Raw genomic sequence first — 11356 nt, 5'->3', positions numbered from 1 at the left:
GAAGAATATTTAAAAGTTCCACAATTCAAAATCTCAATAGATTTTTTTTTAGCTTTCCGTAATCTATCTTCAGTATTAATTTTTCCATGATTCTTTTTTTAACTTGTAAATGAAATAGGTGAAAATAATCAGTGAAAAGGATTTGTTAGCACTAACACGTATATTAAAGATATTTTGACAAAATTAGAAAAGGTGTCATCACTTTATTTGAATTGTTTTCAACTTACATGCTGGAATATTCAGAGATTAGTTGTATATTTTTTAAATTTCAATTTTACACTTCATAAATATATTTCTGGCTCCATTTCCAGAGATCTAATGTAGGATTAGTAAACTATTTTCATTAATATTTGCATTTAAAACTAAAAAGAAAAAATTAAAACCTGCGCAAACCTATATGTAGATGACCTAAAGATTTATAAAACTGGTTAATTATGAAAAAGTAACCATATTATGGTTCAGAGACACAAAGTGGGTATGCTGTGTATTTGGAAATCCTGTGGGCCCAGTCTTCATATATTTTTATAAAATTTCTGAAGTTTTGAAGAATAATCAGAATGAATATTACTGAGGTTCTACCACTGATGTTTGTGCAAACTTGAACAAATTAAATTCTTTGTAAATTTTCTCTACTGTAAAATGGGAATAATAATGCCTTAAAACATAGGTGGACAATTTAAGAATTAAATAATTAAATCAAAGCACCCTGCCCATAAAATACCCTTTAGTAATAGTTTTTTACTAAAATATATATTTTAGTATACACAGAGACACAGAGAGACTATGAGAGAGAGAGACACAAGTCGGGGGAGTGGGAGACAGAGAAGCGAGCTTCCTGCTGAGCAGGAAGCCAGATGTGGGGCTTGATCCCAGGATCATGACCTAAGCCGAAAGCAGTCACTTAAGGACTGAACCACCCAGGAGCCCTGCCCTTCAGTAATATTTTATGTAACTTTATTATTCCTAAGTTTTAAATTATTAAAAAAAAAAAAAAAACTTCTTGCATGTTATCGAATGGAATTAGCTTCGGTCTTCAGCGCTCCCACCTGTTAGCAGTGTGACTTGACAATTCACTTGAACTCTGAGCCTTGGTTCCGCTCGCTGCAAACAAAACCAAAAACAGTTGTACAGCTATGAGGTTATTTGGTCTGAATTGCTGTAAACTGCACATCGGTGAGAAATTTGTAGATTATATTTCAATTAATCCATCTTGGTTGACATTAACATTTGTCTTAGTAAAGAAGAACTTCCAATATCCTTGCCCGTGGGCTTCATGGCTGCTTCCTTGTTTTTTAGAAACTTGGCAGAGAGGAGCCTGGGTGGCTTAGGAGGTTTTGCATCTGACTCCTGGTTTCGGCTCAGTCTCAGCATCATGAGACTGAGCCCCTTTTTGGCCTCTGGGTACTTAGTACAGAATCTTCCTGAAAATCTCTCCTCTCTCTCTCTGTCCTACTCCCTGCTTGTGTGTGCACTCAGGCTCTCTCTCTCTCAAATAAATAAAATCTTTAAAAAATTAAATACAAATAAATAAAAAATAAAAATATATTCCCACTAAATGTGGGAAAATAAGAGGGAGAATGAAGGACATTTACTCTAGTACTTTTGCAATAATTACTGTTAGCCTTTGTTAATATTCAAGTATTTTCCTCATTGCTATCTGTTGACTGTGTGTTTATGTATCTGTTTCCTGATCATCTTCACCATCTTCCCACCCATCTGCCTTCGTACTTGCTTTCTTCTTTATTGCTCATTCATTCCCTTCCACCTCCCATTTAAAAAAAAAAATGGATTTTTATGCAAAGAATAGGATTAATTGTATTTATGACTTCATAAGGCCTTGAGACATCCAACGCATCATTCTGGTTTCATTTTGGTTTACTTCAGTGTTTTTTTCGTCATTCATTATGGAGTAGTTTCATCCATTAGTATATTCTAAATTCCCATTTAGCAAAGTCAGCAGTTTAATAAATCTAAAAATCTATTTTAGCTCAATTATTCCTAGACCGTTGTTAAAAACATACCTCCTAAAGGAAACCACCGTAAATCGTTTTGGCAAATACTCTTGCCACCTCCTTTAACAAAATTCAAAGACATTAATCTATAAAATAAATATACATACATTTGCTTCATGTTCATTATTCATGGATTTCCTATTTGTAAGTTTGCCTATTAGACAAAATTTATAATTTGTAGCCCCCAAAATCAGTAGTTGCTGTATTTTGAAATAATTCGTGGACATGGGCAGAACATCAGAAATTTGAATCACTCCGTGACCACGTTCCCAGCTGAGGCTGAACAAGGTGACACTCCGCCTTCTTGTTTCAGCTCTCAGACTATAAATCAGTGTCTCTTCCCCAGTATATACAGTGCCATGCTTTTCACATACTTATACTTTTTTTTGGTGATTTTGCTGTTTCAGGAGTCTCATAAGTTTAGTGCTAAAGCTCTGTCCAGTGTTTTTAAGAACAAGGAGGTCATGATGTGCCTTATGGAGAAAGTAACTTATACCCCCATAATAATGTATAATACATGCATTATAAATATGTATTTTATTTGTATTATGTTATATGTGAAGGATACCCTGTTATAAAATAGTCCTAAATACCATTAAACACTACTGCCATTGTTTAAATAATATATAATACCTATAAAATACATAATAATGTTACACATATAAATATACATATTAATAGGATACATAACTTTATTGGTCATATGTTAAACTATAAAACCATAATTATGAATATAACTTTCTGCATTTTCCACAGTGTATTTAGCTGTGGTCTCTAGTTGTCTCGCTTACTTGCTTTGTGACCCTAGAAAATTAACTGACCCTATCTGAGCCTTGATTTCTCAGCTCCAAAATAATGGACTTTAACTAAGGCGTAAGTCCTAGTGCTACTGGCCGCAGTTCAGTGTTAATAAATGAATACTGTAATACATCCAGGGAAAGGAAGAGGAAATTTGCTGACCTGTACACAAGGCCTCTCTTGAAATCGCTGAAATAACACCTATAGTGTGTAATGAAACAATGGAAAAAGACTAAAGTTGTGGATTCATGAGATAACTGATAATGTATAGTGGACAGTATTGTGGTGAGGCTGAAAACAAAACAATTTATGGTCACATTACCCAGGGTCAGGAATATGTTAAACACTTCCCTGCTGATGTTGGCTGGTTTGCATATTTCAAAAAGTAATATGGCCGAACAGCCTTAGCAGATGAGGTCAGTTCTGCAGGTCAGGAGGCTGCTGGAGGGTGGGGGGATGACCTGATGAGTACTACACAGAAACAGGATTATGTGCAAGAGCAGATTTTCCATGCTGAGAGTTGCTCATCTCACAAAGACATTGACAAAACAACTGTACAGTGAAAATGACCTCCCAAATCTCTGGCTTCATCACTCAAAGAGAATGCAATTAATTAATTAATTTCAAGAAATGTTAAATAAGGTATCTTAGACAGACACACATAAAATAAGGTTTTATGTGGATAAGTTGATGAAAATGTTGTTGCCAGAGGTTTGCAGGAAACTGACCTTGTATTCACCCTAGAAGCAGTGGTTCTGTATTTGCTAATTCAGTGTTCACAGCAACTTTATAGAACATAAGTACGGTGGGAAAGGAGAATCTGTCATGTGTCCAGTCATAAATACATAGTCATATATATATATGTATATATATTTTTTTAAAGAAAAAGAAACATAAACAACCCGAACTTAATCATTGTCACAGAAATTGCCAAAGTGAATGACTTTTATGATTAACTTTTAAGTCACTTGTATGTGAAATGGTTTCCAGTTATTTGCTTTCACAGAAGTTGAAAGGATCAAATCAAGTTGGTAGCTTGATACATCATTAAAAACACCTTAGATTACTGTTTGCCTTTTATCACGTGGCTCGCAAATTGTTCAAATAATTGCCAACAGTTCTCCAAAGGTATCATTAAATGTTTTTTTTTCTAACTGTGTAAAAGTGCATATTAAATAAATAATATTTATGTTAATGATACATTTAGAAAAAGTGACAAATCAATGTCAGTTTAAAGTGAAATATTTATAAAAAAAATTTCTGAGATATAAACATTTTATCTTTAAATATTTAAATTTAGTGTAAAAACATTTAATACAAACAAAATGCATAGTGAGATATATATTTTTTAAAACTTATTTAAAGGGCACCTGGGTGGCTCAGTGGGTTAAGCCTCTGCTTTTGGCTCAGGTCATGATCTCAGGGTCCTGCGATCGAGCCCCACATTGGGCTCTCTGCTCAGCAGGGATCCTGCTTCCCCTTCTCCCTCTGCCTGCCTCTCTGCCTACTTGTGATCTCTCTGTCAAATAAATAAATAAAAATTTTTTTAAAAAATAAATAAAACTTAAGTAGGCACAGGAGAAAAAAAAAACAATTTGAAGTGATAAAAGAAGTCTCACTTCATTTATCTCCACATAGTGATCCAATTCTCATAATTCCCTTATTTTTCTCCACTGATGATCTAACAACTTTTAAATTTATAACATTTAAAGATTTATAAATGTAATCATAAAAATATGACTTGTAAATGGACATAAAATAGTTATGTCCATTTCTGACCACTCTTATGGTTTGTTATCTTTTCTTGGCTTAATAGTATTTTAAAACCATTAAGGCTCTGTACAAAGTATTCACATATGTTAGAGTGAATCTTCTCATTTTTGGCTTCTTTTATAAAGTTGACTTAGTTATTTGCAACTTTTGTCTATTAAAAAAAGTCAGAACATTTTTTACGTCATTCAAAAAGCTTGGCGCTTAACTGAGATTTAAATGAATGCTCCTAAACAGCAAAATTTATCCATTTATTTAAAACTTATTTCCTGTCTTTAATCCATTTTTTGAAAAAAATTGTCTAGAAATATACGTATATATAAATCCCTGCAAAATATGTTAGCCTCTCATATTCCCATCTTGTTCCTCTTCAATACCCCTGATATAAAGGACGTTAGTTATCACACCAGACTAAAACTTCACCCAGGTGTCCAGACAGTGCGCCCTCTGTGTGTGTAGCCATCTGTCTATACCAGGTAGCCTGTGTACTCCATTCTCCACTTTAGTGGCACCGTTACTTCCTGTTAAGCCATTGAGGAAAGGTTTGGGGTTCAAGGGCAAACTCATCTCAACTCCAAGCAAGTGCTGCAGGCCACTTCAATTTTTTGAATTGTTTTCCTTGTCAGACTTACACACGTTTTGTATAGGTGGCCCCTTGACCCTTTAGCATGGTTAGTATTCATGTGAATGACTTAATTTTTTTCTAAGTTGTTTTTCCAATGGATTGCCATAAAATAAGGGAATGATGTTGTTCAATCAGTCCATAATTCTACAGTCTTCCTTCAATGCCTGATCTGCTTGGCTAGAACCAGTGGTTTTGGCTTTAAACCAAATCAAATTTACAAGATACATTTGGCCAGCACCAAGTTAGCTCTGAAGGAGGGAATGAATCAGGCAACATAGCATGCATAGTGCAGTTCTGGATGGCTGATGACGTCCAGACACATTCATCAGCGTGCCTGCCCTGATGTAAGAAACGAGGCTCCATGGGTTCAGACAGTCTTAATTAAAGCAAGCCATCAGACCTGGGAAACCTTCAGCTGCATCTCATTAATTTCAGGTTACACATAAGTTAAGGATTGCTCCATAATGAATCTCAACCGTGAGTTACAGATGTTCAGTTTGTTGAGTAAATTTAGCAGGTCTCATGTAAGTGGATCTAGCATAGATGCACTGAGTTAGTATAACAAGGAATATTTGACAAGAGTCCAAATTTGCAGGCATCCTTAGGGCTAATACATACCACAGGTAATAATGCTTCCTCTCCAATTTCTGCCTCTATTTGGCCTATATTTAGTCCAATATGTTAGATCAAATCATTAAAATTCATGACATTCACTTGGTTATGGCATATTATCATCTTGATATATCACTGGATCTGATTTCCTTGTAGTTTATTAAGAATGTTGGGGACTATGTGCATGATGGATATTAATTTTACAATTTTTTGGTAATAATTTTGTTTTTGATGTCAGGGTAAAACTGTCCTCATAAAGTAAAAAGTACGTCCTCTTCTTCTGTTTTGTTTAAAAAGTTATGAAAAATTGGGGCTGCTCTTCCCTAACTACTCAACTGAATTTACCGATGAAATAAGTTGGATATGTAGTTTTCTTTGAGGAAAGGTTTTGACTAATAATTCACTTCTTTTGGGGCACCTGGGTGGCTCAGTCAGTTAAGCACCTGACTTCAGCTCAGGTCAGGATCTCAGGATTCTGGCATTGAGCCCCACATGGGGCTCCCTGCTCAGTGGAGAGCCTGTTTTTCCCTCTCCTTCTCGCTTTGCCTGCTTGTACTTTTTCTCTCTCTCTGTCAAATAAATGAATAAAAAAAGACTTTAAATAAATAATTTGTTTTATAGATATATGGTTTGCCACATATGATTCTTTACTAGTCTGCTTTGATTTTTTTATGTCATTTATTTAGTTTAAATTGTCAAATTCATTAGCATAAAGTCACTCATGTACTTAATGTCTATAGGAGTTAGAGCTTTATGTAATATTTTTTAAATATTAATCTATTTTTATTGATCTAGTTAGTGTTTCCTATCAACATTCTTAACCTTTCAAAATATCAAATTTTGATTTATTCTATTTTGTCCATTTTTTAACCTGTTATTCTTACTTATTCTCTTATTTCTATTTTTTTTTAAAGATTTTTATTTATTTATTTGACAGAGAGATCACAAGTAGGCAGAGAGGCAGGCAGAGAGAGAGGAGGAAGAAGGCTCCCTGCCGAGCAGAGAGCCCGATGCGGGGCTCGATCCCAGGACTCTGAGATCATGACCTGAGCCGAAGGCAGCGGCTTAACCCACTGAGCCACCCAGGCGCCCCCCTTAATTCTATTTTTTTTTTTAAATCTTTTTAGCTTTATTTTGTTCTTCCTCTCCTAGGTTCTCATAGAAAAATCTGTTTTTAGGATCTTATTTATTTATTAGAGAGTATGCATGAGTGGGTGGAGGGATAGAGGGGAAGGGAGAAGGAGAGAATCTCAAGCAGACTCCATCCTGAGCCCCAGACAGGGCTTGATCTCATGACCCTGAGATCATGACCTGAACAGAAACCAAGAGTAGCACACTCAACTATTTGAGCCACCCAGGAGCCCCATGGAAAAATCTTTGGTCATTGATTTTATAACTTTCTCTGCCTGTGGGCATTATAAATATGTCTATAAGCTATAGTTCAGTGGCATCGCCCAAGTTTGATAATTTATATTTTCCTTTTCATGTAATTCAATATATCTTGTAAGTTCAGTTATATTTTCTTGTATGACCTGTGGATTATTTAGCAGAGTTTTATTAAATGTTCAAATATTGGGGTTTTTTTTCTGTATCTTGAATTTATATTCATTTCTAACTTAACTGTTTTGATACTTTTTTGGTAAAAATTTGGATCTTGAAGTTTATTAGATTACATCTTTATAAATTTTTAATATGCAATGTAAGAGCTTGTATATGTATAAAAAATTTATAGCTAAAATAAAGTGTGATGAGTGTTCAGTGTACACTTGAGAGAATATATCTTCTGTATATCTTAGTATAATATTTGTAAACATCAATTAAGTCAGTTTTCATAGAATTGTTTATGTATTCTCTACTCTTAATTTTGTCTACTTCTATCATTTATGAAGGGAGAGGAGTTAAACACTCCACCTATAATTTTGGAGCTGTCAATTTCTGCCCCAGGAGCTATCTGGTTTTGATTCATGTATGTTGACATTCTCTTATTAGATGTATTAGATATATGCAAACATCAGGTTGTAATGTGTTCCTGGTGAACTAATTATTTTTCCATTATGAAGAATTCTGTTATGTCAGGTAATGCTTCCTGTCTTGAAGTATTTACCTTGTCTGATATAGCCATATCAGCTTTTTCTACTTTTTGACTACTAGAAACATACCTGCTATGAGTTTTTTAGTACAAATGTTTATGTGGACATGTAATTTCATTTCTATGGGGTAGATAATTAGGACTGATAAGTTTTTTTTGTTTTTGTGTGTGTTTTGTTTTGATAAATTGCTTGACAATTTAACACTTAATTCCAGTGGATTGATAGGTTTTTATGGTATGCTTATCTTTTTTTTTTTTTTTTAAGATTTTACTTATTTATTTGACAGACACAGCGGGAGAGGGAACACAAGCGGGGGAGTGGGAGAGGGAGAAGCAGGGAGCCAGATGCATGGCTGGATTCCAGTACCTTGGAGCACAGGCCTGAGCTGGAGGCAGAAGCTTAAGGACTGAGCCACCCAGGTGCCCATAGGGTATGCTTATCTAGATGAAAAATGGTAGTACCACTTTGCACTTGAACCTGTATTTTCTGTGATTTCTGGTTGCTCTAGTCAGCAGATGGTATATACACATATAAAACTTAGCATTAGGTATACTCATAGGTATGTCATGGCATCTTATTGTAATTATAATTTGCATTTCCCCGATGACTTTTTGTTGAGCATCTTTTCATGTGTTCTTTTCCCCTTACCTGTTTTTTGGTGGTGTATCTGTTAAAATTTTTCTACGTTTCTAGTAAGCTTTTCTCACTGAACTGTTAAACTTATTTATACATATTCTGAAGAAATTGTATCAGGTAATGGTTTTGCTAACATTTTCTACTGGTCTTTAGTTTTACTTTCTCTTTTGTTAGAAATGCTTTAAAATAGGGTGGAGTGATGAAATCCAATTTATTTTTTCTTCTATAGTTTATGCTTTGTATATCTTCTGTATGAAATCTTTTACCTACCCCAATGCAAATAGGGATCTCTATTATATTTTCTCCTAGAATATTTTATAGATGAAATGGAAGAGCATAGTTTGGTTCATTTCAAGGTAATTTTTGTCACTTTTTTGCATATAGTGTGAGGTAAAGGTAAAAAGTAAGGTTATCCACATGACTATGTTTTTCTTAATTCATTGAAATGTCTTAACACCACTGTTATAAAGTAATGAGCATACATAAGTAGGCCTCCTCGTAATGTCTGATTCTACTTTATTATTTTATATTCTGTTGGCTTTCAATTACATATATTTTATTTTAGTAGCTTCTTTAGAGTTCACATTATACATCTTGGAATTTTCAATATTTATTAAGAGTTAATATTTATTCTACCTTCCACTTCACTCTTGATTCCAAATTCCCACTTTCTGTCATTTCATGCCTGGCACTCTACATGCTCTGTGCTGTTTTCTTTGACTTGTTTTCCTATCAGTCCCTTCCACAAACTGTTGAAGTTCTACCTTCAATGCTACTCTTTGCTCTTAAACAGACATTTGCCTTCAGGAAATCAACAGAAAAAAATATTGTTATTTTTCTGATATGTTTGCCATTTCTTATGCTTTTCTGAGTTTCCAACTGGTGTCATTCTTTTTCTGCCCAAAGAACATGATTTAGCATTTCTTCTAATACAGGTCTATGGCCTGGATCTTGAACTTTTATTTAACTGTAAATTTTCCTCCTCATTATTTTTTTTCCTGGATTCTCTGTTGAAACCTCACTTTTGGCATTTGAGTGATAGTATTGCATTGCCTGTGGCTTTTGTGGTGTCTGATGAGAAGTTAGCCGTCATTCATTTCAGTGTCGCTCTGTATGTGATAGTTCTTTTGTTCTCTGGCTGTTTTCAACTCGTCCCCCCCACCCCTTATTTTTCAGTAGTTTACCATGATGTGATTTTCTTGGTATTTATCCTCGTTAGCATCTGCTTATATGTGTGGATCTTAAAACATAACTGAATGTTTTAAATTAAATTGTGTGTGAGGGGAAATAGTCATTTTATTCAAACATTTTTTTTTTCTTTTTTTGCTCTAATTTCAGTCCTCTCTTCCTGTGACTCCAGTTATGGGTTGGTTAAACCTTTGTTGATGATCTTTTCTTCAGTCTTCCATACCTTGAGATGAGATCATTTCAATGATGGACTTTCCAGGTCTCTGATGATTTCCTTTTCCTCCAGGCTCCTGTTCACAACCCATAGTGGATTTCTCATTTTGATTATTGTACTTTTTGTTTCTGAAACCTGTGTTATTTTTTTTTTCTCCATTTATTTGCTGTAGTTTCCAAACTGTTTACTCGGTAAGGTCATGTTTTCCTTTAGTCCTTCAAAATATTTATACTAGCTGCTTGAAAGCCTATGTCCTTCAACACAACATATGAATCCTCTTAATACCTGCTTCTATTTTCTATTAATCTTGACCAAGTAGGATATTTTTGCTTGGCATAGAAGAGCTAGTTGAAATATTTTTCGTTAAGTATTTTAAAGACACTTCCACACTGTTTCTGGTATTGCACAATTTCTGAAAATGAATGTTTAAATTCTTGTCTTGCTTCTTCTGTATGCAATGTTGATTTTTCTTTAATGCCTTCCAGATTTTCTCTTTACATCTTTCATTCAGAAAATTGACTTTAACTTTTTCTAACATTTTTCTTCTTTTTCTGTTTCTCTTGTTGCAGTTACCTAAACTTATTAGTTATGTGTTTTGTGGTCTTTGATTTGTTTTGGAAATCTGGGGCCATCGTGCCTTGAAAGAACTCAGCCATTCTCTTCTTTTTCCCCTCTATCAATAAAATACATGAATATTAATTTTCTGTTTCTGTCCCACATATCTTGAATGCTCTTTTGTTTTGATTTTATTTTTTTTAATTTTTGTATTTCACTCTGAATATTTGAACTTATCTTCAAATTCAATGAGTCTTTCCTTAGTGGTGTCTGGTCTAATGGAGAGACTTAAATTTTTCTTAGAAAGAGTGAGTATAAGTTCTAGACATCAAGTTGAGAAAAGCAGATGTTGTATATGTTTTTTATGTCCAGAAATGGGTGTGCTCCCTCCTTCTTTGTTAGGCCTTTATTCTGGAGTGGTTATAGTTGGTGGTTGAAATGTGCTGTGTCTTGTTGGCATCTGTTTTGACGTCTTTGCCATTGTCTGCAGTTCCCACAGACTCCACATTCATTTAGTGATGGGTCATAATTTGTATACTTATTATGAGTTATGGGTCTCTGGAGAACTTTCTTAGTGTTTGTGTGTCTTTCCCTCCTGACTCTGTTGCTCCTGCATTGTTGAATCACAAAGAGTGGTGCCCTTCCCCAGTGGTAGATGCTGACACTATGCACAAGGTGTTATTCATGACCTTGCTGTGCTTAGCTTTGGGCTGGGGAGTTCTTGTCTCCCCTTGCCCAGCCCAGTCATCATCAGGGAGTGAATTTTCTCAGAGTTCCTGCCTCTTTTCCATCAGTGGTAGCAAATTCTGCCCTGTAGTTAATGTTGGTCTCCTGTGAGGAGAAAGTTACTTCTGCC

General features: G+C 34.7%; 1 pseudogene; it reads right to left on the bottom strand.

Moving 5' to 3' along the window:
* Window positions 1–4919: 4919 nt before the first annotated feature.
* LOC125093960 (small nuclear ribonucleoprotein F-like) lies at window positions 4920–5147 on the bottom strand (annotated as a pseudogene).
* Window positions 5148–11356: the final 6209 nt, after the last annotated feature.

The sequence above is a fragment of the Lutra lutra genome, chromosome 2 (assembly GCF_902655055.1).
Source record: "Lutra lutra chromosome 2, mLutLut1.2, whole genome shotgun sequence".
In the NCBI taxonomy this organism is placed as follows: domain Eukaryota; kingdom Metazoa; phylum Chordata; class Mammalia; order Carnivora; family Mustelidae; genus Lutra; species Lutra lutra.
Note: the sequence above shows the minus strand (reverse complement) of the source record. Positions and strands in the feature narration are given on the sequence as shown.